The following is a 23,870-nucleotide window of genomic DNA, read 5'->3' on the forward strand; positions in this document are numbered from 1 at the left end:
TGGCAACCACAGCAACATCCTAGTTATTCATTAGTCTCAAACCGGTGGACTGTGAAAACCCCTGCCACAATGAATAAACATCAAAAAAAAGATACCAGAAATACAAAAAATCAAGAAAGTACACCACCAAAAGTTAATAAATCTCAAACTATAGATCCTATAGAACAAGAAGCCCTTGAAATGACTGACAAGGAATTTCGAGTGATAATTCTAAGGAAACTGAATGAGATACAAGAAAACACAGCTAGACATCATGATGAAACGAGGAAAAGTATACAGGATCTGAAAGAGGAAATGTACAAGGAAATCAATGTCCTGAAAAAAAATGTAGCAGAACTTGCTGAACTGAAGAAGTTATTCAGCGAAATAAAAAACACAATGGAGAGTTTAACCAGCAGGCTTGTCGAAGTTGAAGAGAGAACCTCTGAACTTGAAGATGGGCTGTTTGAAATAACACAAGCAGACAAGAAGAAAGAAAAAAGAATCAAGGACATTGAAGAAAATCTGAGAGATATCAGACAACCTTAAGCGCTCAAATATCCGACTCATGGGTATTCCAGAAGGGGAGGAAAATGGAGATTCCATTGAAAACATATTCAAAAAAATAGTGGCAGAAAACTTCCCAGATATAGGAAAAATCACAGATCTTCAGATCCAGGAAGCTCAACGATCTCCAAACGTATTCAACCCAAAAAGACCCTCTCCAAGACATGTCATAGTCAAACTGGCAAAACTCAGAGACAAAGAGAGAATCTTAAAAGCTGCAAGAGAGAAGCGTCAAATCACCTATAAGGGAGCCCCAATCAGGCTAACATCAGACTTTTCATCACAAACCCTAAAAGCTAGAAAGGAATAGGATGATATTTTCAAAATACTAAAAGACAAAGATTGCCAGCCAAGAATACTCTACTCTGCAAGGCTATCCTTCCGAAATGAAGGGCAAATAGTATATTTCTCAGACAAACAAAAACTGCGGGCATTTACTACCACATGACCACTCTTAGAAGAAATCCTCAAGGGAGTACTGGGTTTGGTTCCTGAAAAATAACTACCACTGCCATAAAAACCCAAGAAAAATCAAAACCCACTAGTATAATAAAAATGGCATTCATGAAGAGAAAACAAGCAAACAAAAACGCTATCTACAACCTAAGGAACCAACAAACACAGAAACCAAACAGTAAATCAGAAAGCAAGGAACAAAAGACACCTAAGACAACCAAACAACCAATAAAATGATAGGAATAAATCAACACCTTTCAATAACAACCCTTAATGTAAAAGGCTTAAATTCCCCAATCAAAAGACACAGACTGGCTGACTGGATCAAAAAGGAGGACCCAACTATATGCTGCCTACAAGAGACCCACCTACCCATAAAGATTCACACAGACTAAGAGTGAAAGGATGGAAAAAGATTTACCGATTGACTTTCAAGATGGCAGTGGCTGCGGCGGCTGGCGTGGAGTAGCTGAGGTGGAAAAGGCGGCCACTGGGCCTCAGGCAGCCGGGAAACTTGTGGACCCTCCTCTTGCCATCTCTTAAGGGAGGACCGCTGCTGGTGGCCGGTCGTGGGGGGTGACCGCCACTTTGCCCCCGGCAGGAGAGGCTGCCTCATTTACAGGCAACAGCCTTGAAGTGTGGAGTAGGAAAAGAACTGTTTCTTAGCTGCAAAAGCGAGTCTCGAAACAGGGAACACGGCGCCAGGGCTGCTGTGGATGCAGACAGGATCCCGGAGGCCGGGGCCGTGCTGAAGGCGGCCAGCTGCCCTATTCAGGATTCAAGGTTTCAGGCCGGCATTAAAGAAGATTCCTGGGAGTGCCCGAGACGCGCCGCGACTGAACAGCCCGAGGCGGCAGCGGCCGAGAACGGGAAAGGCGGCAAACCAGAGGCAGAGAGTGAACACCTGACCTGGCACAACCCTGTGAGTGACCCCTGGACCAGTCCTATGGGCGGCAGATGCCCACCCGGCTCCTGCCTGCATCACCAGGCCAATCACCACCCCGAGGCTGCCTCCATTTTCCCAGGTCCGGGCAGCTCCGCCCGGCTCGGCCATCACTGAGCCCTCCCACTTGCTTGTCCCGGCGCGGGGCTTTCCGGACCCTGCGGACCGGCCTTCCCTCTCACTCCCTCCGTGGTTCTCTGGCGGGTTGGTGGCGGGGGGCGTCCCCGGCCAGTGTTGGGAGGGCAAGGAAGTACGGTCGGGCCGACTCTCACTCCACCGCACCCTGGACTCTGGCCCCGGGTAAACTTCCTGTTACTGGGAGGCAGATACCATCTCTGCGGCCACCAGTTCGGAAAAAAGCCTAACCAATTTCTGGTTGGGAACAGTGTGGTAGGAGAGTTCCCAGGTCCGCTTGAACCTGCCGGAGAGCTGGCGGCAGGCGGGCACTAGACTCGGTTTATACCGGGGGGATACAAAGGTGAACAAGTCCCGAGAAAGATCTACACAGTCCTACAAAGGCACCCAGAGCGACTGGTCGTCTGTGCCTAGCAGAAACCTGGTAGACTTCCTGGGCGAGGCGGTGCCGAGCAGGGTCTTGAAGGCCCAGCTGATAGACGAGGGTTGCAGAAGACACGCCCCAGCCCAGCACAGTGTGCACAGAGGGGGGAGACGTGCAGCCAGGGAGGCGGAGACTAGACAGAAACCACACACCCTGTGGGGTCGCCACTGCACGATCCACACGGAACAGGGAGAAGTCCTGCACAGGAAGTGAAAGCTCAACAGCGATCACACACCCTGTGGTACGTGATCCACCAGCCCAGCAGAGTCCAAGCTGACCAGAAAGGTGGCTCCCCGGAGAAGCCCAAGACCCGAGGCAACCACACACACAAGGCACTAGACGCCAACTGAGCAGTCACGGAGGGAGCCATACGAAATTGGCAACCACAGCAACATCCTAGTTATTCATTAGTCTCAAACTGGTGGACTGTGCAACCCCCTGCCACAAGGAATAAACATCAAAAAAAAGATACCAGAAATACAAAAAATCAAGAAAGTACACCACCAAAAGTTAATAAATCTCAAACTATAGATCCTATAGAACAAGAAGCCCTTGAAATGACTGACAAGGAATTTCGAGTGATAATTCTAAGGAAACTGAATGAGATACAAGAAAACACAGCTAGACATCATGACGAAATGAGGAAATGTATACAGGATCTGAAAGAGGAAATGTACAAGGAAATCAATGTCCTGAAAAAAAATGTAGCAGAACTTGCTGAACTGAAGAAGTTATTCAGCGAAATAAAAAGCACAACGGAGATTTTAACCAGCAGGCTTGTCGAAGTTGAAGAGAGAACCTCTGAACTTGAAGATGGGCTGTTTGAAATAACACAAGCAGACAAAAAGAAAGAAAAAAGAATCAAGGACATGGAAGATAATCTGAGAGAGATATCAGACAACCTTAAGCGCTCAAATATCCGACTCATGGGTATTCCAGAAGGGGAGGAAAATGGAGATTCCATTGAAAACATATTCAAAAAAATAGTTACAGAAAACTTCCCAGGTATAGGAAAAGTCACAGATCTTCAGATCCAGGAAGCTCAACGATCTCCAAACGTATTCAACCCAAAAAGGCCTTCTCCAAGACATGTCATAGTCAAATTGGCAAAACTCAGAGACAAAGAGAGAATCTTAAAAGCTGCAAGAGAGAAGCGTCAAACCACCTATAAGGGAGCACCAATCAGGCTAACTTTTCATCACAAACCCTAAAAGCTAGAAAGGAATAGGATGATATTTTCAAAATACTAAAAGACAAAGATTGCCAGCCAAGAATACTCTACCCTGCAAGGCTATCCTTCCAAAATGAAGGGCAAATAGTATATTTCTCAGACAAACAAAAACTGCGGGAGTTCACTACCACGCGACGACCCTTACAAGAAATCCTCAAGGGAGTACTGGGTTTGGTTCCTGAAAAATAACTACCACTGCCATAAAAACCCAAGAAAAATCAAAACCCACTAGTATAATAAAAATGGCATTCATGAAGAGAAAACAAGCAAACAAAAATGCTATCTACAACGTAAGGAACCAACAAACACAGAAACCAATCAGTAAATCAGAAAGCAAGGAACAAAAGAGACCTAAGACAACCAAACAACCAACAAAATGCTAGGAATAAATCAACACCTTTCAATAACAACTCTTACTGTAAAAGGCTTAAATTCCCCAATCAAAAGACACAGACTGGCTGACTGGATCAAAAAGGAGGACCCAACTATATGCTGCCTACAAGAGACCCACCTACCCATAAAGATTCACACAGACTAAGAGTGAAAGGATGGAAAAAGATTTACCATGCAAACAGAAAAGAAAAACGAGCTGGAGTAGCTATTCTTATATCTGAAAAAATAGACTTTAAACTAAAAACCATAAAAAGAGACAATGAGGGACACTACTTAATGATAAAAGGACTGATCCATCAAGAAGACATAACAATCATAAATATGTACGCACCCAATGTTGGAGCAGCCAGATTTATAAAACAAACTCTATTAGACCTAAAGAAGGAAATAGACACTAATACCATAATAGCAGGGGACCTGAACACCCCACTGTCAATATTAGACAGATCATCTAGGCAAAGAATCAGTAGAGAAACACAAGATCTAAACAAGACTCTAGACCAATTGGAATTGGCAGATATCTACAGAACATTCCACCCAAAAACCTCAGAATATTCATTCTTCTCATCAGCACATGGATCATTCTCCAGGATAGATCACATATTAGGTCACAAATCAAGTCTCAATAAATTCAGAAAAATTGGAATTATCCCATGTATCTTCTCAGACCACAATGGATTAAAACTAGAAATTAATAACAAACGAAACTCTGGAAACTATACAAACACATGGAAATTAAACAGCATTCTACTCAATGACATATGGGTCCAAGAAGAAATCAAGCAGGAAATCAAAAAATTTATTGAAACTAATGAAAAAAATAATACATCATACCAAAACCTGTGGGATACTGCAAAAGCAGTATTGAGGGGGAAATTTATTGCATTAAACGCTCACTTCAGAAGAATGGAAAGATGGCAAGTGAACAACCTAACACTTCACCTTAAAGAACTAGAAAAACAAGAACAATCCAAACCTAAAGTTAGCAGATGGAAAGAAATCATTAAGATCAGAGCAGAACTAAATGAAATTGAAAACCAAAAAACAATTCAAAAGATCAACGAATCAAAAAGTTGGTTTTTTGAAAAGATAAATAAAATGGACAAACCATTAGCGTGGCTAACAAAAAAAAGAAGAGAGAAGACTCAAAGAACAAAAATTAGAAATGAAAAAGGCGATATTACAACTGATTCATCTGAAATACAAGGAATCATTCGAGACTACTATAAACAACTATACGCCAACAAATTTGAAAATCTGGAGGAAATGGATAAATTTCTGGACACACACAAGCTCCCAAAACTGAACCGTGAAGACGTAGAAAATTTGAACAGACCAATAACAATAAAGGAGATTGAAGCTGTTATCAGAAGGCTCCCAACAAAGAAAAGCCCAGGACCAGATGGATTCACAGCAGAATTTTACCAAACATTCAAAGAGGAATTGACACCGATTCTCTACAAACTATTCCAAAAGATTGAAACGGACGCAAATCTCCCAAACTCATTCTATGAAGCAAACATCATCCTGATACCAAAACCAGGTAAAGATATAACCAAAAGAGAAAACTACAGGCCGATATCCTTGATGAATATAGACGCAAAAATCCTCACTAAAATACTAGCAAACAGAATACAGCAACACATACGAAAAATTATTCATCATGATCAAGTGGGATTCATCCCAGGGATGCAAGGTTGGTTCAACATACGCAAATCAATAAATGTGATACACCATATTAATAAACTCAAACACAAGGACCATATGATCATCTCTATAGATGCTGAAAACGCATTTGATAAAGTTCAGCACTCATTCTTGACAAAGACCCTCTATAAGTTAGGTATAGAGGGAAAGTATCTCAACATAATTAAAGCCATATATGCCAAACCCACTGCCAATATCATCCTGAATGGGGAAAAGCTGAAAGCTTTTCCTTTAAGAACAGGAACTAGACAAGGATGCCCACTCTCACCACTCCTATTCAACATAATGTTGGAAGTACTAGCCAGAGCAATCAGAGAAGAGAAGGAAATAAAGGGCATCCAGATTGGAAAAGATGAAGTCAAACTGTCACTGTTTGCAGATGACATGATCCTATATATCGAACAGCCTAAAACCTCTACAAAAAAACTGCTGGAATTAATAAATGATTTCAGCACAGTAGCAGGATACAAAATCAACACACAAAAATCAGTAGCATTTCTTTTCTCCAATAGTGAGCATGCAGAACGAGAAATCAAGAAAGCCTGCCCATTTATAATAGCCACCAAAAAAATAAAGTACTTAGGAATTGAGTTAACCAAGGAGGTGAAAAATCTCTATAATGAGAACTACAAACCACTGCTGAGAGAAATTAGAGAGGATACAAGAAGATGGAAAGATATCCCATGCTCTTGGATTGGAAGAATCAACATAGTGAAAATGTCCATACTACCCAAAGTGATATACAAATTCAATGCAATCCCCATCAAAATTCCAAAGACATTTTTCTCAGAAATGGAAAAAACTATCCAGTCATTTATATGGAACAATAAAAGACCACACATAGCCAGAGCAATGCTGAGCAAAAAAAATAAAGCTGGAGGCATAACACTACCAGACTTTAAGCTATACTACAAAGCTATACTAACCAAAACAGTATGGTACTGGCATAAAAACAGACACACTGACCAATGGAATAGAATAGAGAATCCAGAAATCAACCCACACACTTACTGCCATCTGATCTTTGACAAAGGCACCAAGCCTATTCACTGGGGAAGGGACTGCCTCTTCAGCAAATGGTGCTGTGATAACTGGATATCCATATGCAGGAGAATGAAACTAGATCCATACCTCTCACCGTATACTAAAATCAACTCAAAATGGATTAAGGATTTAAATATACACCCTGAAACAATAAAACTTCTTAAAGAAAACATAGGAGAAACACTTCAGGAAATAGGACTGGACACAGACTTCATGAATATGACCCCAAAAGCACGGGCAACCAAAGGAAAAATAAACAAATGGGATTATATCAAACTAAAAAGCTTCTGCACAGCAAAAGAAACAATTAACAGAGTTAAAAGACAACCAACAGAGTGGGAGAAAATATTTGCAAAATATATATCTGACAAAGGATTAATATCAAGAATATATAAGGAACTCGAACAACTTTACAAGAAGAAAACAAGCAGCCCAATTAAAAAATGGGCAAAAGAGCTAAGTAGGCATTTCTCTAAGGAAGATATAGAAATGGCCAACAGACATATGAAAAAATGCTCAACATCACTCAGCATCCGGGAAATGCAAATCAAAACCACACTGAGATACCATCTAACCCCAGTTAGGATGGCTAAAATCCAAAAGACTCTGAACGATAAATGCTGGCGAGGTTGCGGAGAAAAAGGAACTCTCATACATTGTTGGTGGGACTGCAAAATGTTGCAGCCTCTCTGGAAAATGGTATGGAGGTTCCTCAAACAATTGCAGATAGATCTACCATATGACCCAGCTATCCCACTGTTGGGAATATACCCAGAGGAATGGAAATCATCAAGTCGAAGGTATACCTGTTCCCCAATGTTCATCGCAGCACTCTTTACAATAGCCAAGAGTTGGAACCAGCCCAAATGTCCATCATCAGATGAGTGGATCCGGAAATGTGGTACATCTACACAATGGAATACTACTCAGCTATAAAAACGAATGAAATACTGCCATTTGCAACAACATGGATGGACCTCGAGAGAATTATATTAAGTGAAACAAGTCAGGCACAGAAAGAGAAATACCACATGTTCTCACTTATTGGTGGGAGCTAAAAATTAATATATAAATTCACACACACACACACACACACACAAAACCGGGGGGGGGGGAGAAGATATAACAACCACAATTACTTTAAGTTGATATGACAAGCAAACAGAAAGGACATTGTTGGGGGGGAGGGGGGGAGGGAGAAGGGAGGGAGGTTTTGGTGATGGGGAGCAATAATCAACCAAAATGTATATCGACAAAATAAAATTTAAAAAAATAAAAAATAATAAAAAATTTAAAAAATGGCCTTTATTATGTTGAGGAAGTTTCCTTCTTTTTCTAGTTTGTTGATTGCTTTTATTATGAAATGGTGTTGAATTTTGTCAGATGATTTTTCCATATTAATTGAAATGATCATTTTTTTCCTTTCTTGTGTTAGTGTGGTGTATTAACTTGATTGATTCCCATATGTTGAACCATCCTTGCACTCCAGGAATAAATCCCACTTGGTCATGGTGTATAATCATTTAACTATGCTACCAAATTTGATTTGCTAGTATTTTGTTGAGGATTTTTTACAGTGATATTCACAAGAGGTATTAGTGTTCTTTTCTTGCAGTGTCTTTGTCTGGCTTTAGTATCAGGGTAATGCTGGCCACATAAAATGAGTTAAGAAGTGTTCCTCCTCTTGGAATTTTTTGCAAGAGTTTGAGAAGGATTAGAATTAGTTCTTTTTCAAATATTTGATAGAATTCACCAGTGAAGCCTTCTCATCCAAGAATTTTCTGTGTTGGGATATTTTTCATTCCTGATTCAACCAGTTAATAATGTAAAAAAGACTGCATTGACCTGATTAAATTCCCAGGACCCTCGGTTCTTTACAGATGGACTAAATAGTTGGTATCATCACTTTCAAAAGTGTCTTGAACTTGATGGAATTTATGTTGAGAAATAAAATTTATATTTTAAATTTTTATATTTTAATTCCATTTTTCCACAAACTTTTTGAAGTCCCCTAGTATCTTCTTTATGAATTGACCTTTTAATCAATATATAATGCCCTTCTTTGTCTCTTGTAATAGTTTTTAACTTAAAATCTGTTTTGTCTGATGTTAGTATAAGCCACCTGTGCTCTCTTCTGGTTACTATTTGCAAGGAATATCTTTTCTCATCCTTCATTTTCAATTTATTTGTGTCCTTAGATCTAAAGCAAGTCTCTTAATGACAGCATATATTTGGATCAAGTTTTCTTAAATCCATTCTGCCAATCTATGCCTTTTGATTGGAGAATTTAAACCATTTACTTTACATGTATTTACTGAAGGAGAAGGATTTACTTTTGCTGTTTTGTTGTTTTCAGCATGTCTCACAGCTTCTTAGTCTGTCATTTTCCCCATTACTGCCTTTCTTTGTGTTTATCTAATTTTTTGTAGTGATACATCTTGATTCCCTTCTCATTCCTTTTGTGCATATTCTATAGATATTTTTTATGTGGTTACCATGAGATTATATATATATCCTAAAGTTATAAAAATGTCTTTTGAATTCCTATTTAACCTACATTGCATATAAAACCTCTACTTTTATACATCTCTCTCCCTCCATACAATTTGTTATTGATAGCACAAATTACATATTTATACATTATGTACTCATTAATATAGATTTATTTTTTATGCATTTGTTTTTTAAATCCTATAGAAAATATAAAGTGGAGCTACTAACCAAAGTTCCAATAATACTGGCTTTTATATTTGCCCATGTATTTACCTCTATCAGAGATCTTTGTATATTTATATGGCTATGAGTTACTGTCTAGCATCCTTTTATTTCAACCTAAGGGACTTTCTTTAGCATTTCTCATAGAGCCAGTCTAGTGGTAATGAACTTCCTTGGCTTTTGTTTATCTGAGAATCTTCCGCAACTTCATTATTCTTCAGTAATTCATCAACAAGGGGATTACATAGATAACTTCTATAGGTCTAACATCCTGCTAGACCCTGTAATGAATACCAAAGTAGTTTGAGATGTAGTCTTACATTTCTTACAATTCATATCAATTGATCATTAAAATCTCCCTAAGGTAGCTCATTTGTAGTTATCCCTTGAGCGAACCCCTTAAAATAGTTTCATCAGACCTAGAATCACAGGATTCTAGGGCTGGAAGGGACCTTAGAGTTTTCCAAAAAGACATCATTAAGGTAAAGTATTTATTATTTGCCTTCCTTTAAAAAATATTGTCTCAAGAGAACCCTGAACATTAAACTTACATGAGAGCATGCTTCATTGTTTTGGCATTTTTTAAATATTCTAAATATATCGGGTTCTTGGCTTTGTGCTCAGGGTCTTGTCTTTTAGGATAGAAGTTTAGGATTAGCAACACTTGCAATTATAATTTGTCACTGAAGAGGGCTTCTCCAACTCACTTCAATAATAGAGTAGTTACCTGGAGCAGGCAGCCTGGGGATTTCTCAAAAGGCTGAAAATGTGCACAGCTGATAATTAAAGTCCTAGTCCATCTGACCTAAGTCTTTTCTTTGGTTTTTGTGAGATTTTTTTTCATATACAGGTAGAATCCTATTTTAACAAGTTTGACGAGACACAAAAATTGCTAGTTTTATCCCAATCTCCGTAAGAGAGAAACCTACCGTTACAAGGTATACAGAAGAGCCAACTGCCTGTGGTTTTCATTTTCTTACATGAAGCAAATGTTTGTTATTGTACTTTATTTGCAAACAGTACAAGTCTTTGGAAATGTTGTGGGGTCAGCGATTAATGTGTGTGACGACATGTTTTACCTATTCCAGAGCAAGAGTGTTTGAGAAAGAATATACAGACTTCTCTTTCTTCTGTACAGCTGTACAGGCCCTTGAAATCCCCAAATATCACTGTAGTTTGTGATTCCATCATAAAACCTCTGTGTTCTGCAACAGAATCACCACCTTCTTAGACTCCATTTATGCTCACTTTGATCGCCAGCACCAGCTGTTGGCTTTCTTTTCAGCTGGCGTTTACACTGGGGTGGGGAGCAAAATTGTTTTGACTTCATAGGAGGTTCCTGCTCTGAGTGTCACTCTGCACATCAGCCTGGTAGGGAATGAAGTCCAAATCTGTGCCTAAGCAAAATTGCAAATCATCACGTGGCATGGACATCCTGGATTTCTTCTAATGGTAGAGATCTCAAATGTGAAATCTGTGAATGCCAAAGGCACATTATGTTTGAAAACATTTCAAATGTTTTCAAAAAGATGGATTAATGTTTTAGGAAATTTTAGAAGAAAGAAACTGTTTTAGTGAAGGCACTTGCTTTGGAAATTAGAGAGACAAGTTAGCTAAGGCTGTATGCATCAGAGCTTTAGTCAAGAGGTGGTGAGGATGAGGGAGTGTGACAGACACTGAAAGTGACACTTTCAAAAATTGTAGATAGCTTTCGTGGATATTGGTTGAGTCCTGTCTTTTCTAAAGTGCCCCAACTACATATTTCTGAATTTGATTTTAGCTTTGGGCTCACTGTCTCTCTAATACTCTATACCCATCATCATTCTTAGTTGCTTTAATACACACATAGATAATCCTACCTACACCCTGGCCTCTCAATACCTTGAACTCCCCTCCACCAATGAGCTTATCCTCCATGCTGCTTCAGCCTCTCACCCCAGAATCTGACTGCCAACACTTGCCATAGGAAACTCAATTTCAAGCCTCCCACTCTGGGCACCATCTCCTAATTCTCTGGCTCACTTGCCTTAAAATCCCAACTCCAACAATCCCTCAACCTCACAGGGCTCTAAAGTATATTGATCTTATCATCTTTTTACTGATCCTCAGCCCTGCAAATCTTCATTTCCCCCTTGGCACTAAATTCTATGGTCCATCCTGTGGTCATTCCCTTGCTTACACAGTCAGTTTCCTTGTCTCCATCTTCCTTTGTTATTCTCACCTGACAAAGCCCCAACCTGGATAAATCCATCTGTCCATCAGCACTGGACTTATGCCTGTGCTGCCTGTTCTAACCAGAGAAAAGCCCCCAAACTCTGCTGACTGCTCTTGCTTTACCTCCAAGACCACAAACTTCCAGTGGACCTGAAGTGCTTCTCAGCATCATGCTATCTTTCCCCAGCCTACTTACTTTCTCACACTCCTAGATGATGATCTCATGCCTTCTCTGTTTTTCTCAAACCTACTACTCTTCTCACTCTCTGGTGATGGGTTGATAACCTTGCTTTCTCTTCCATTGAGAAAATAACAGCAGTTAGAAGAAAACTTCTACATGCTCCCACCACCAAACCTGCAACGCTCCATCTGTACCATATTCTTTACCTTCTCTCCTGTTGCTATGGATGAGTTGTCTGTTTCTATCTAAGGCTACTGTTGGGTGCTAACACGCTGTGTACTAGATCCCCTCCCATCTCACATATGCCATGTCATTAGGACAGAAATTCTTCCACCTCTCGCCTGATTCCTGATTCATCTTTTTTCCCTCTCCATTGGATTATCCCCATGGATATACAACATGCTATTGTTTCTCTTATCTAAAGTGCCAACTGGTGGTAGAGTGAATGATAGACGGAGGAGGGGAGAGATAAAAGGCCAAATATACTTTAAGAAGGTATTGCACAGTTCAGACGGAAGATGAGCTGAGTTGAATTAAGACAATGGAAATGAAGACTGAATGGAAAAGGTGAATTCAGGAGACACCTCACTGACTGAATCGGTATAGCTTGGGGTCCCATTATGTGGGGGTAGCAAGGGAGTTGGAGGGAAAAGAGAAGAAGATGGACAGCACCAAGGTGACTCTGCCCAGGTGAAGTACAAATAGAAATGTCATCAACTAAGCTGGGTTTGGGGCTTGTATTAATTTTCTAGGGTTGCCATAACAAAATACCACAGACTGCATGACTTAAATGACACAATTTTACTCTCTCACAGTTCTGGAGGCTAGAAGTCTGAGATCACGGGGTTGGCAGGGTTGGTTTCTCCTGAGGCCTCTCTCCCTGGCTTGTCAATGGCTATCTTCTTCCTATGTCTTTACAATGCCTCCCTCTGTATGTGTCTTAATGTCCCCTCCTTATAAGGGCACCACTCACATTGGACTAGGGCCCCCTAATGACCTGAATTTAACTTAATTTCTTCTCAAGCAAACAGAAAGGACATTGTTGGCGGGGAGGGAGGTTTTGGTAAGGGGCAACAATAATCAACCACAATGTATATCGACAAAATAAAATTTAAAAATAAAGGCCCTTCAAGCTAAAAAAAAAAAAAACCAAAAACTTAATTTCTTCTGTAACAACCGTTATCTCCAAATACAGACACATTCTGAAGTACTAGTGTTTAGGACTTCAACATATAAATTTTGAGGGGACACAATTCAACCCATAACAGGTCTTATGTTGGTTGAGGTGTTTGTGGGGCATCCAGTTGAGATATCTTACAGCAAGAGGGCCAGGGCTGGGGTTGGGAGTCCTCCCCGAGATAAAGAATGAACAAGAGTGTCCACGTAAAGAAGAAGAAGAGAAAAGGGCCAAGGATTGAACCTCTTGCAATGCTTGTGTTTGACTGGCATTCAGAGATAAAGCACTAGGACATGGCAATTCTAATAGGGTATCAGTGGCCAGGTAATAGAAGGAGTAGCATTAACTTCTAGAAGCAGTAGTACATTTCAATAGCTTCCATCTCAACCTTCTCCCTGCTATCTTCCAGTCCCTGCTATTTCCAACTCTACTATTAAATGCTGGCAGCACTATTACTTTCCCTTCTCTCTCACTGCCACCCCACCAAATTGCTGCATAGGGCTGCATTCCCGAATTGGTTCAGTTCTATTTAAAGAGTACATTGTTCAGCTAAACAAAAAACTCACTAGGTGCCATTTGAACTGCACCAGCAGATTAATGTTTGTGACCCACAAATATATACACACACACATACTTCACACAGTTCCTGGGGGGCGGGTGTGTGTGTGTGTGTGTGTGTGTGTGTGTGTGTGTGTGTGTGTGTGTGTGTGTGTGTGTGAAAGATGTGTGGACTTTGCTAATGGTGGGTCACTGACAAATGACCCTGTGTTTGTCTCCAGTGAGTCCATGGCAGGACTCAGCGCGCTGTAGAGTGCAGGGGCAGAAAATGTTTTCACACTCAGCGTTATGTGAGTTCCATTTCATAAATACGTATTCAGCAAGGTTGTGCTTTGTGATAATTTTACCTGGACTGCCACTCAGTGGCCATTTGAAGAAACACCCAGAAGAGAACTGCCACTTCTGTAAACTCTAGTGTTTTCAGGGAGGGCCAAATGCGAATGCTTGAATTTTATTTTACATTTTTGTTTTTGTTTTTTTAAAGCCTGCTGAAATCCATGTTAGTTAGGGTTACTAAATTTTAAGCAGTAACAGTTTTCAAGGACAGGATCTTGCAATTGTCCAAGTTGCTGATCTATTTATTTAAAATTCTCATCATGAATATTTTCCAGAGGTTCATAAGAAGCTTGAAGGATTCTTTTGCAAGAGTCATCTCTCTCTCAAGATCCCCCAAACACCCACTCCTTGTCATTCCACTTGTGTGCTCCCCTCTGCCCTTTCCTTGGGGACAATGTTTCGGTGATGCCTTCATGTACACTTATCAACCCATCTGTAATCTCACACTCAGCTTTTTCCAAAATGTGGGGTGAGGCATGAGTAAAGGAGCATTAGAATCATGAGGAAGTCATCACAAAGGGAAACGCTGAGTTACGGAAGAAAAGATTCTAAACAGATGACTTTAATGAAAACCTCTTAATTTTTTCACTCCATGAGTTTTTTAAAGTAAGTTTTTAACTCACTTTTTGCAAAAAAAAAAGCTTTTAAAAATACATTTTATTATATACAATGGAAAAATTGAATGCCTGCTTCATTGCAGGAGTTTCCCAAAAGTCTGAAAGCAGAATTTACAACCAGAATCCATGATTTTATTGCTTCCAATGGCTTCTTGTCTCAGAGTAAAAGCCAGAGACTTAACTATATTTTACAAGGTTCTCCATGTTCTGACCTCTTGTTACCTCTCTGATCTCCTTTCCTGCTACTGTCCCTCCCAGTCTGCTCTAGCCATACTGACTGGCCTATCTGGAAGACTTTCCCCACATAGCCTCATGACTTGCCCTGACTTGCATCAAATGTTACCTTCTGAGCAAGGCCTTTCATTACCACCTCATTTAAATGTGGGCGTCCCATCTGCTATGTCACTTTCCTGCTATTTCTGCAGAGAACTTATTACCTTCTGCTGTACTATATATCTTGCTCATTTCTTTATTACCCATCTCTTTACCTAATAGAAAGTAAGCTCTAGGAGGGCAGGCATTTTTATCTGTTTTTGTAGAGCTGCAACGTAATGCCTTGAATAGTGCCTAGTATATAGTACATACTCGATAAATATCGAATAAATGAATGAGCGAAATAACATAGCTGCAAATGAAGTCAGGAAAGATATGAACCTATTTTCTTTGTATAAAAGAAATTTCTTCTCTTTTTTGCATTAAAATGAAAACTTGTCTGATCTCAATAACCTGATGAATACTTACTCTTGTTTGTCTGGTGAACTCCCTGACCAACCCCTGCCCCAAGATTGAATTAGTCACTTCATCTGTGATCCCATAGTATGTGTCTATGCCTCGGTTTTAGCATTTACTGCACTATAATCGTACAGTAATGATAATAATTAGCATTTATATTATAATTATCAGTAGTGGTAATATTCATTTACATGTGAGGTCCTTCAGAGTAGAAGCTGCGTTATTTATCTCTGTAGCCTCTAAGCCTAGTGCAATGCCTGTCACATATAAGGTGCTTAATAAATATTTGGTAAATGAATGAATGAGTCATTAAATAAATGAATTCACAAATTGATAAATGAAGGATGAAACCTTGTCATTGCAAAGTTCCTATGCATGTTAAACAGGTTCTTTAATATCCAAAGGACTACTATGCTAGTTATTGCCTCTTTAGACTTGCAAAAACCAATTTCCTGGACCACCCACTGTACTGGTTTATTGCATCCTGTTATCGGTAGGAAACGTGCATGAATTGCTTTTCCAGTAGCATGGACAGCCTGTGAGCCGTAACTGGTAAGTTCAGATGCTTAGACTATAGTTTAAAAGGAGGCCAAATTCATGGGCTTGGTTTTCATGTAGGCCAGTTCACTTAAATCTGCAGTCTGCCCATAGAATGCATCCCTCACTCTAGCCAAGTAACTTTTAAGTGTGAGCCACTTGTGAAAAAGAGGCTGTCAGGTATGAGCCTTGGAGAACCTGGTGAAGCCTGTGGATAAAATGGTCTGTCCCATTGAAAGTCTGCCAGGAGTTTCATCTTGGTACAGGACACCAAGCCCTCCACATTAGGTCTCCTGGCTCCCTGAGAGTACCAGGTATAAGGAAAGATGCCCAGGATGACTATGGGGCCAGGTATCCTTTAGAGCCACTCTCAGCACAAGGGACTGCTGTGCTCAACTGCTTCCACTGCCCTGATGTGAAACACTCAGTCACCATGGACATGGTGCAGCCCCCAGCCACTATGCAGTTTCTTTTAAACAAATCCATAAATGGCCTCTCTCGGCCATCTGACCTGCCTTGCAAATTAATAAAGTCTTTTTCCTGGCTACTTCAAAATGGTAGAGGTGTTGCTGCTGCACTAGAATCTGTCACAGATATGAAGTGTAATATCCCAAAGTTGGATTAGGCTTTAACAGGCAGATAAGTCAAAAGGTTCTGAACAGCCTTAAATGATCATGTCCAGGGGACTAGTCTATCCTCAGCAGGAGACCACATACTTACCTCTCACTGGGAGGAAAATGAACCCAGTATCACCTCCAACTGGCAAGGGATACAAAACAGATTCTGAAAATGGAAATTGCTCCCTTGAAGTAAAAAGCACTGTGATGCCAGTAGCAAACTGTTCCTGACGATCTTTGGACTAACCAGAGGCAACGTGAATAAATAAAGTGCTGTGGTATCTTGCCAGCTGATAACACGGCCATCTCACAGTGCTTAAGGTCAGTGAAGCTTTGTCAGACCACAACAGCTACGGAATTAGGAAGACATGAACTCTTGGAGCGAAGCAACGTCGACCCAGTTCCCTGTGGTACAAATGTGAAGGATGCAAGCAGAGGAACCCAGGAGGATGTGGGCGTCGCCAAGCATGAATGAGTCAGGCTCACTTAGAACCGCAATCCAAGACAGCTACGTTTTGTTTCACATCATGTCTTCTATGCTCCACTGAGTGAATAATAACCGAAACCTGTAAACATCAGGGGCCTAACCCAGGAGAGGATAGACTGCCCTGTAACAATATATACTAATTAAATTCAACTTGCTGAGGTTTAGTTCCAATGCGACTTAATTCGTATTGTGTCTTGTTATTGATTTGTGGCCAGAGTTAGGCAGAGCTCTCTTTGCAGCTAGTGCATTTTGAAGTGCCACCCACAAACAGGAAAACATGCAAACGCGATGTCTTCTGAAGTGCTGCGGTTCCACAGTGGAATTCTCTATGGCCGTTACGGATGACAAGTATGTGGACTTTGTTGATCTATGGAGATGTGTATATACAATAATGTTAAGTGAAACAGTGCGCACACGTTGATTACAGCCCTGCAGGAACCCAGACTGTATGTCAGCCAAGGTAAGCGACCACAAGGCGACACAAATAGAATTGAATGTGCATTGCGTTCTGAGTCTTTTTTTTTTTTTGGTCCGTGGATTTGTTTAAGCTCGCAATGAAAATAAATGAAAGGGGTAAAAACAAACAAACAAACAAAAAAAACATTGCTGTGGTTCCAAATCTGTGTAGAGTGAAGCACGTACTGAAATCCGAGTCCATCAACTTCAGCAAGGGAGTAAGCAGTGGAAGGATGACATAGTGACACAGCAAACAAAGGGACCTGCCTAGAAGCACAATCCTGAGGTGGTGATGGGCTAAAGCAGAATTTTAATGATACTGTAGATTAGCTGGACGCTTTGGGGCAGTATGCATTCTGTTTGAACTAAACTCCCTTCCCTAGAATTAAGGGAGATGATTTCCTTTTCATACACCTGCACTTCAAGTCTCGGGTGTGGGTATCAGTTTTCAAGTGGACCTGAGGAGGAATTGCGATTGGTAGAGAAGCGGGAGGCCCAAATCCCAAGGCCTTGTCTTTGTCTCTGGACAGGGAATGGAGGCCCTCCCAGAGGGATAGGAGACCAGAGAGACCTGGAGGCCCAGCCACTGCAGCAACAACGTAAACACCACCTACTAGATTGCACAGCAGGTAGGGGCGATGGCAATGAACCTGTGGCTTTGCTCTCCTCACTGCTGGGACATGCCTGTCCTCCCTCCAAATAGCTTGGGCAGACATATGGCTGTGCCTGTGCAGGAGCCACGTAGCACTAGCTGATCCATTTGAGTATTGCTTTCCCCATCTTTTACCCATGTTCTTCTTCCACACCTTGATCAGAAGAGAAGAGGATGGAGAGGAAATGTGGTCCCCACACCTGGACTGCAGCTGGCTTTCCCCCAGTGTCACAGAAGTAGGTGCCATTTAGAACCCTGGACTGTTTGCATAACTTGGGATAGCATTAAGTAAGGTCTGTGTGGTTTCTCCAGGACAGGACTTGCTTAGATTCTCTAAGCATTTTATCTGAAGTTTGGATTTCACTTGTTAAATGGAGAGTTTAGGGCGGCGTGGGCTAGTTCATGTCCAATTTGCATACCCCTTCCCTTGTTTATGGCTTACATCATCTGTGCCATTATTTTCTGCCTATGTTTCCTAATACTCCCTGGCTGCTGTTCTCTGCTTTAACGAGAAGCCACTAACGCACACACGCCAATCATAAACAGAGTCTCTGAGATCGATGTGTGATAGGTGGTGAGTGCACACCTCACTGGCAACTGTAAAATTGCCCAGAAGAACTGATGCACATCTTTCTGGAGCAGTGTCTGTAGCCCTTCTAAACTTACAGGATAAATTAGAGGCACTGTGCTCTGAGCAGCATCTTTAGGGATGACACCGACAACGAAGAGAGAGGGAACAGAATGGGGATTTCTGGCATCTTTAGTGGGAAAAAGAGAGAGCCATGTTATATGTCCGCCAAGGCCATGAATTATGGCTTTATACAACAATGTTCTCAGAAATAAAATAACACTCCTGTCCACTGACTGATCAACACAGCATCAAACTCCATCCAGGGAGGTTTCTGATGCCGCAGCTGACAGCACCGCACTCTCACGTTCAGTCTCATCACATGTGAAAGGAAGGGGTGAAGGGGGAGCCTCAGCCAAGGTCTTTTGTTTCATAGACTGTGAGTTCAGTGAGTGGCTGAACTGCACGAATCCAAAGACAGAAACAAAAACCAAAATGGAAACACAGCCGCCTGTAATGAATGTCGATACACAGCTCATTGAACCAGGTGACAAAGTAATGGACCCAATCCAAAGGGACAGTGGCAAGGGAAATTGCCTAGAATAATTATCTGGCTGGCATCACAGAGCCAGCCTGATGGGGAAACCGGTCCTGACATTTACTCTGGCGCAGCTCTTGGCTTCGAAGTGGAAATATTTTGTTCTGTTTTACTGACATGTAGGCCTCCAGGCGGACCTTTGCAGAGGCTATCTGGATGGAGACTTCACCATCAGAGGTTTCCTCTAGGCACTGTAGTATAAAGGCTTGTGTTTAGTGAGCACTTACTATGTGCCAAGTACTGGATGAAAAGAGATGGCACATTCAAAACATGTAAATAAAGAGAGTTTAAAGAAAAGACTATTTACAAAGGTGTGGACAGGCTTAGGGTAGCCTACAAGGGATGATGAACCTAGTGTCAGCCAGGAGCTGTTACCACCTCTAGGCTGAGGGAGCAGGACAACTATGGCTTAGGTCATCTGTGCCTAAAAGAAGCTGTGGGTGGCTGTGCAGAGATGGATGCATCCAACCTGCAGCCATGAAGCAAGGAGAAAGGCAGGTGAATAAACACCCCGAGATCACGTTCCTTCTGATCTCCTGTCTCCTGTTGGTTTCTCCCACTGGCTGGGCCGATCAGAAGCCAGAGGAGATGGGAGCCTACTGACGCAGTCCATTAAGATCACAGAGCAGGGTAGAGGAGGGTGGCAACGGATCCGAAGGGGCTTGTGGAGATTATCTAGCACACCCCCATTTTACAAGTAAACAAAATGAGACAAAATGACTTGCGCAGTGAGACAGTGGTGAAGCGGAGAGAGTTCAACTCTCTGCCTCCAGAGCTCATCCTCCACTACCCTCTCAAATTCTTTATTTCTGGGGCCACCTACCTGTCCCTTCTCTCCTAGAGGAGTTCCTGCTACTCACACTCTCTGCTGCTGCCAGTGGCTCTGCTTCTTTTAGACTGTCAGCATTTGCACATTCTGTTCCCAACTGCAATGTCATTCTTGCAAGACGTCTTCTCTAGCCCATCAGCTAGAGAAGCCCCTTCCTCAGCTCCCCGCTTCTGAAGCTCAGTAGTGCATTGTCTGAACTCCTTTTGTGACATTTGTCACATTCTGTCTCACATTCGATGACTTTCTTGTCACAGCACTCCTAGAAAACTGTGAGTTCCTTAAAAGCTCCACTCTATCCTACTCATATTTTTATCACCCCCCAGAATCCAGCCCAGTCCTGGACAGACAGTAATTAATACATGTTTGCTGGTTTGCTGGATGAATTTGCCAAGCCAGACAAGGGAAACAGGACAATTATTTTGCACAATCAAAACTAAAATAGTTTAAAACATACTGAAAAATGTAAAAGTAGGTGTATTAAAGCTCATGATATTATTTGAGGCTTAAATATTTTATTTATACTCGAAACAGAATTTATTATCATTTTACTTTTTCGGATTTAATGGAAGCAAACACATCAATAATATTTCCAAAGGCTACTTCTAGTAAAACAAAAACAAAAACAAAAACCCTTCAGAAGTGTGTAAAAACATGTATGTATATAGGTTCACATTTTTTCTTTTGCCTCAGTCTCCAATAAGGCTTGGAACGGCACTGTAAGATCCTGCATAATAGTCCCCCCTTGTCTGTGGTTTCACTTTCTGCAGTTTCAGTTAGCCACGGTCAACCATGGTCTAAACATGTTAAATGAAAAATTCCAGAAATAAAAAACTAGTAAATTTTAAATTGCGTGCTATTTTGAGTAGCGTGATAAAATCCCGCGCTGTTCCTCTTGGTCCTGCCCAAGACGTGAACCATCCCTTTGTCCAGTGGCTCCGCATTGTAGATGCCACTCGCGTGTTAGTCACTTAGTTGTCCTCTCGGTTACCAGATGGAAAAAGCATAGTGCATATAAGGTCTGGCACTATCCACAGTTTCAGGCATCTGCTGCAGGTCTTGGAACAAATCCCCCATGGAGAAGGGGGACTACTATATTGAAAAGTTTGATATTTTGTTCCTTATATTTTGCTTTACTTTGGGTTTTTTAAAAAATATTGCATTAAAATGTGAGGTTTTTGGTACCCTTCCCTAAATTTTTCCCCAGAGGTGAGTGTAGCTTCTACAGTGAATGCCCCACTGGCCTTACCGTAGCCACAGCCCTGAGGCCAAGGCAGGGCTATTGAAGGTGCAGCATCAAATGTAAGTGATATTCTAGCCTCTTGATCTTTAGTTTCTGAAATATTCATTAAAAGTGATCCTCTAAGTCCATCATTAGCCTATCTCACTTGATGAGAGAAATGAAAATGTCTCTTAAATATAGGGACCAATGATAAGAATAAGATAATTTCATTTGGAATCTCGTGCTGTCTATCAGATAAGTTATTTCCACTGGGGAATCTTAAAGCAAAGTAGTAAACTAGGGGGATAATCTCTTCCCCTTTTCCTTATCTGATGGGGCCTTCTGAGTCTGAGCACATGGTTCAGAAACCACCTGCTACAGGGCCCAAAACAAATAGCAAAGAGGGAGGTGTTAGTCCGTATCTCCACCCCCACCACCTGGAAATCTTTTATGCACCCAGTGAGTGATGTTTTTTTCCTGGTTATTTAAAATGTCCTTAGGATGGTTTATTGGATTAAAGAAACACCACCAAAATGGAACTTAAAAAACCACAAAGAATCCGTAAAATACCATAAAGAATCTATTAGTACCTCACCAAAATATGGTAAATGCTACACACACACACACACACACACACACAATACAGATGTTCATCATAAAATTCAAAATTGAAGACAACCTAAGTACCTCAAAATAAGGGAGAAGTTAAGTAAATTACGGTTCATCCACTTGATGACTAATGTATAGTCATTAAAAATGATGGCCATGAAGACTAGGTATCACCGTGGGGACTTAGGTTTGGTGAAGAAACACCGTACAGAAATTGCACACATTATTATAACAATTTAGAATTTGCTTAGAAAAATAGACTGGAAGGAAATAAGCTATTCATTCAACAAATACTTATTGAGCGTGTATTCTATGCAACATGCAGAGCTAAGCATTTTATAGCTTCTCACTGGATCCTCACTGACATTATGGGATCCCCATTTTACAGATGTGGAAAATGAAGGTGAGAAAGTTTAACTAACAGAACTAGTAAGTGCAGAGCAGGGCTGGTGTTACAGACACGTGCAGTCGGACTTCAGAACCCGGGCCTCTCCTCTGTACTTTTCTTCCAAATGATGACAGTGGTGTACCAGGGTGATAAGATTCTGGCTGTCTTTTTTTTTTTTTCCCCCTTTCCTTCTTTTCCAAATTTTCCTTATCATAGTTACATTGACTTTCATCATTTGGAAAATTGCTTCATTAATTAAAACCGAAATAAAGATTGCCAAGTGAAACTTCAAAACACGAAAGAAAGCTTTGTAACAATTCTCAAAAGGAAAAACAACAATAAAAACGACAAAATCATTCTCAGAGGAAAGGTAACTTTAGTAGCCTTCAGGAAATGAGCCAAAGAGGCAGAAAAGGAATTTACAAAAAACGTTGGGTCCAGGCAAGTCCCTCACTGGCCACTGAGAAAGAAATCGAGCTCAGCTAGATCAGATGGCCTGCAGGAATAGAAGATGTCTTCCTGAGGGCCCAAGAGTTTACTTAAGTAAGTGATGGTCACTGGAACCATGGCAGGGAGGAAGGTGCTGTGCTGAAGGTGGCTGTGAGCAAGAGTTGCTCATCTACGTGGTGTAATTTGAAGGTCACTGTATTGTAAGTTTTTAAAACTTCTTATTTTCCTGATGCCTCAACATCCCTGCAAACAGGCTGTCAGCACCCTGCCCAGGTGACCAGGTGCACCAGGGTGAGAAGGCTGGTCCCTGCCACAAGTTCTCCTTCTTGCCCTCCCCTGACTGTGACCTTCAAATGCAGCAGTAAAATCCCCTCATGGCTTTTGCTTGTGTACTCCACCTTGACCCCCAATAAAGGCACTTGCCTGTTCTCTCTCTCTCTCCTCCACACCTGCCTGGTTGAGCCTGCGCGCTTAGCGCTCCTCCTATATGGCATGCCAGGCCTCCCTCCCTGGGACCTGTGAGTGTAATAAATCATTAAATTTCACATGCCTCTCCAAGTGTAATTTCTGTGGTCGTGCTAGAGTGATCCCACGAGGGAGGACTTACTACCCCATTTACAACACAGTCATTAATATAGCAGTTTGCTTTCTAAGAACAAGCTTTAAAGTCAGACAGATGTGGGTTTCAACCAGGGTCCAATCTCTCACTAAATGTGTGATTTTGAGCAAGTCCCTTGACCTCTTTGGGTTTTGTTTCCCTCTTCTGTAACTCAATGTCTCTCACAAAGTTGCCATAGGCTCTTAATGAGGCTTTATAAGATCATATATGTAAATTCTTAAGAACAAAGTCTGGCATATAGTAAATGCTCAATAAACACTAACAATTATTATAGTTTCTAAGAAGGTACCCCCATAGAGAATATTTCCACATAGTACTCATGTTTCTACCATGAGAATTCATGCCTTCAGGCTGTTTGTTCTGTCTAGGGAGATCCCTTATCTGTGTGAGATATGTTCCAAGACCCCCATGAATGCCTGAAACCACAAATAG

The 23,870-nt window shown here is 41.2% G+C and overlaps 1 pseudogene; it reads left to right on the forward strand.

Annotated features, from left to right (window-relative positions):
* The window catches only part of LOC134368440 (eukaryotic translation initiation factor 1-like), a 132,527-nt pseudogene that overhangs the window by 42,577 nt on the left and 66,080 nt on the right, over positions 1–23,870 (forward strand).

This window comes from Cynocephalus volans, chromosome X, assembly GCF_027409185.1.
Source record: "Cynocephalus volans isolate mCynVol1 chromosome X, mCynVol1.pri, whole genome shotgun sequence".
Lineage (NCBI taxonomy): Eukaryota > Metazoa > Chordata > Mammalia > Dermoptera > Cynocephalidae > Cynocephalus > Cynocephalus volans.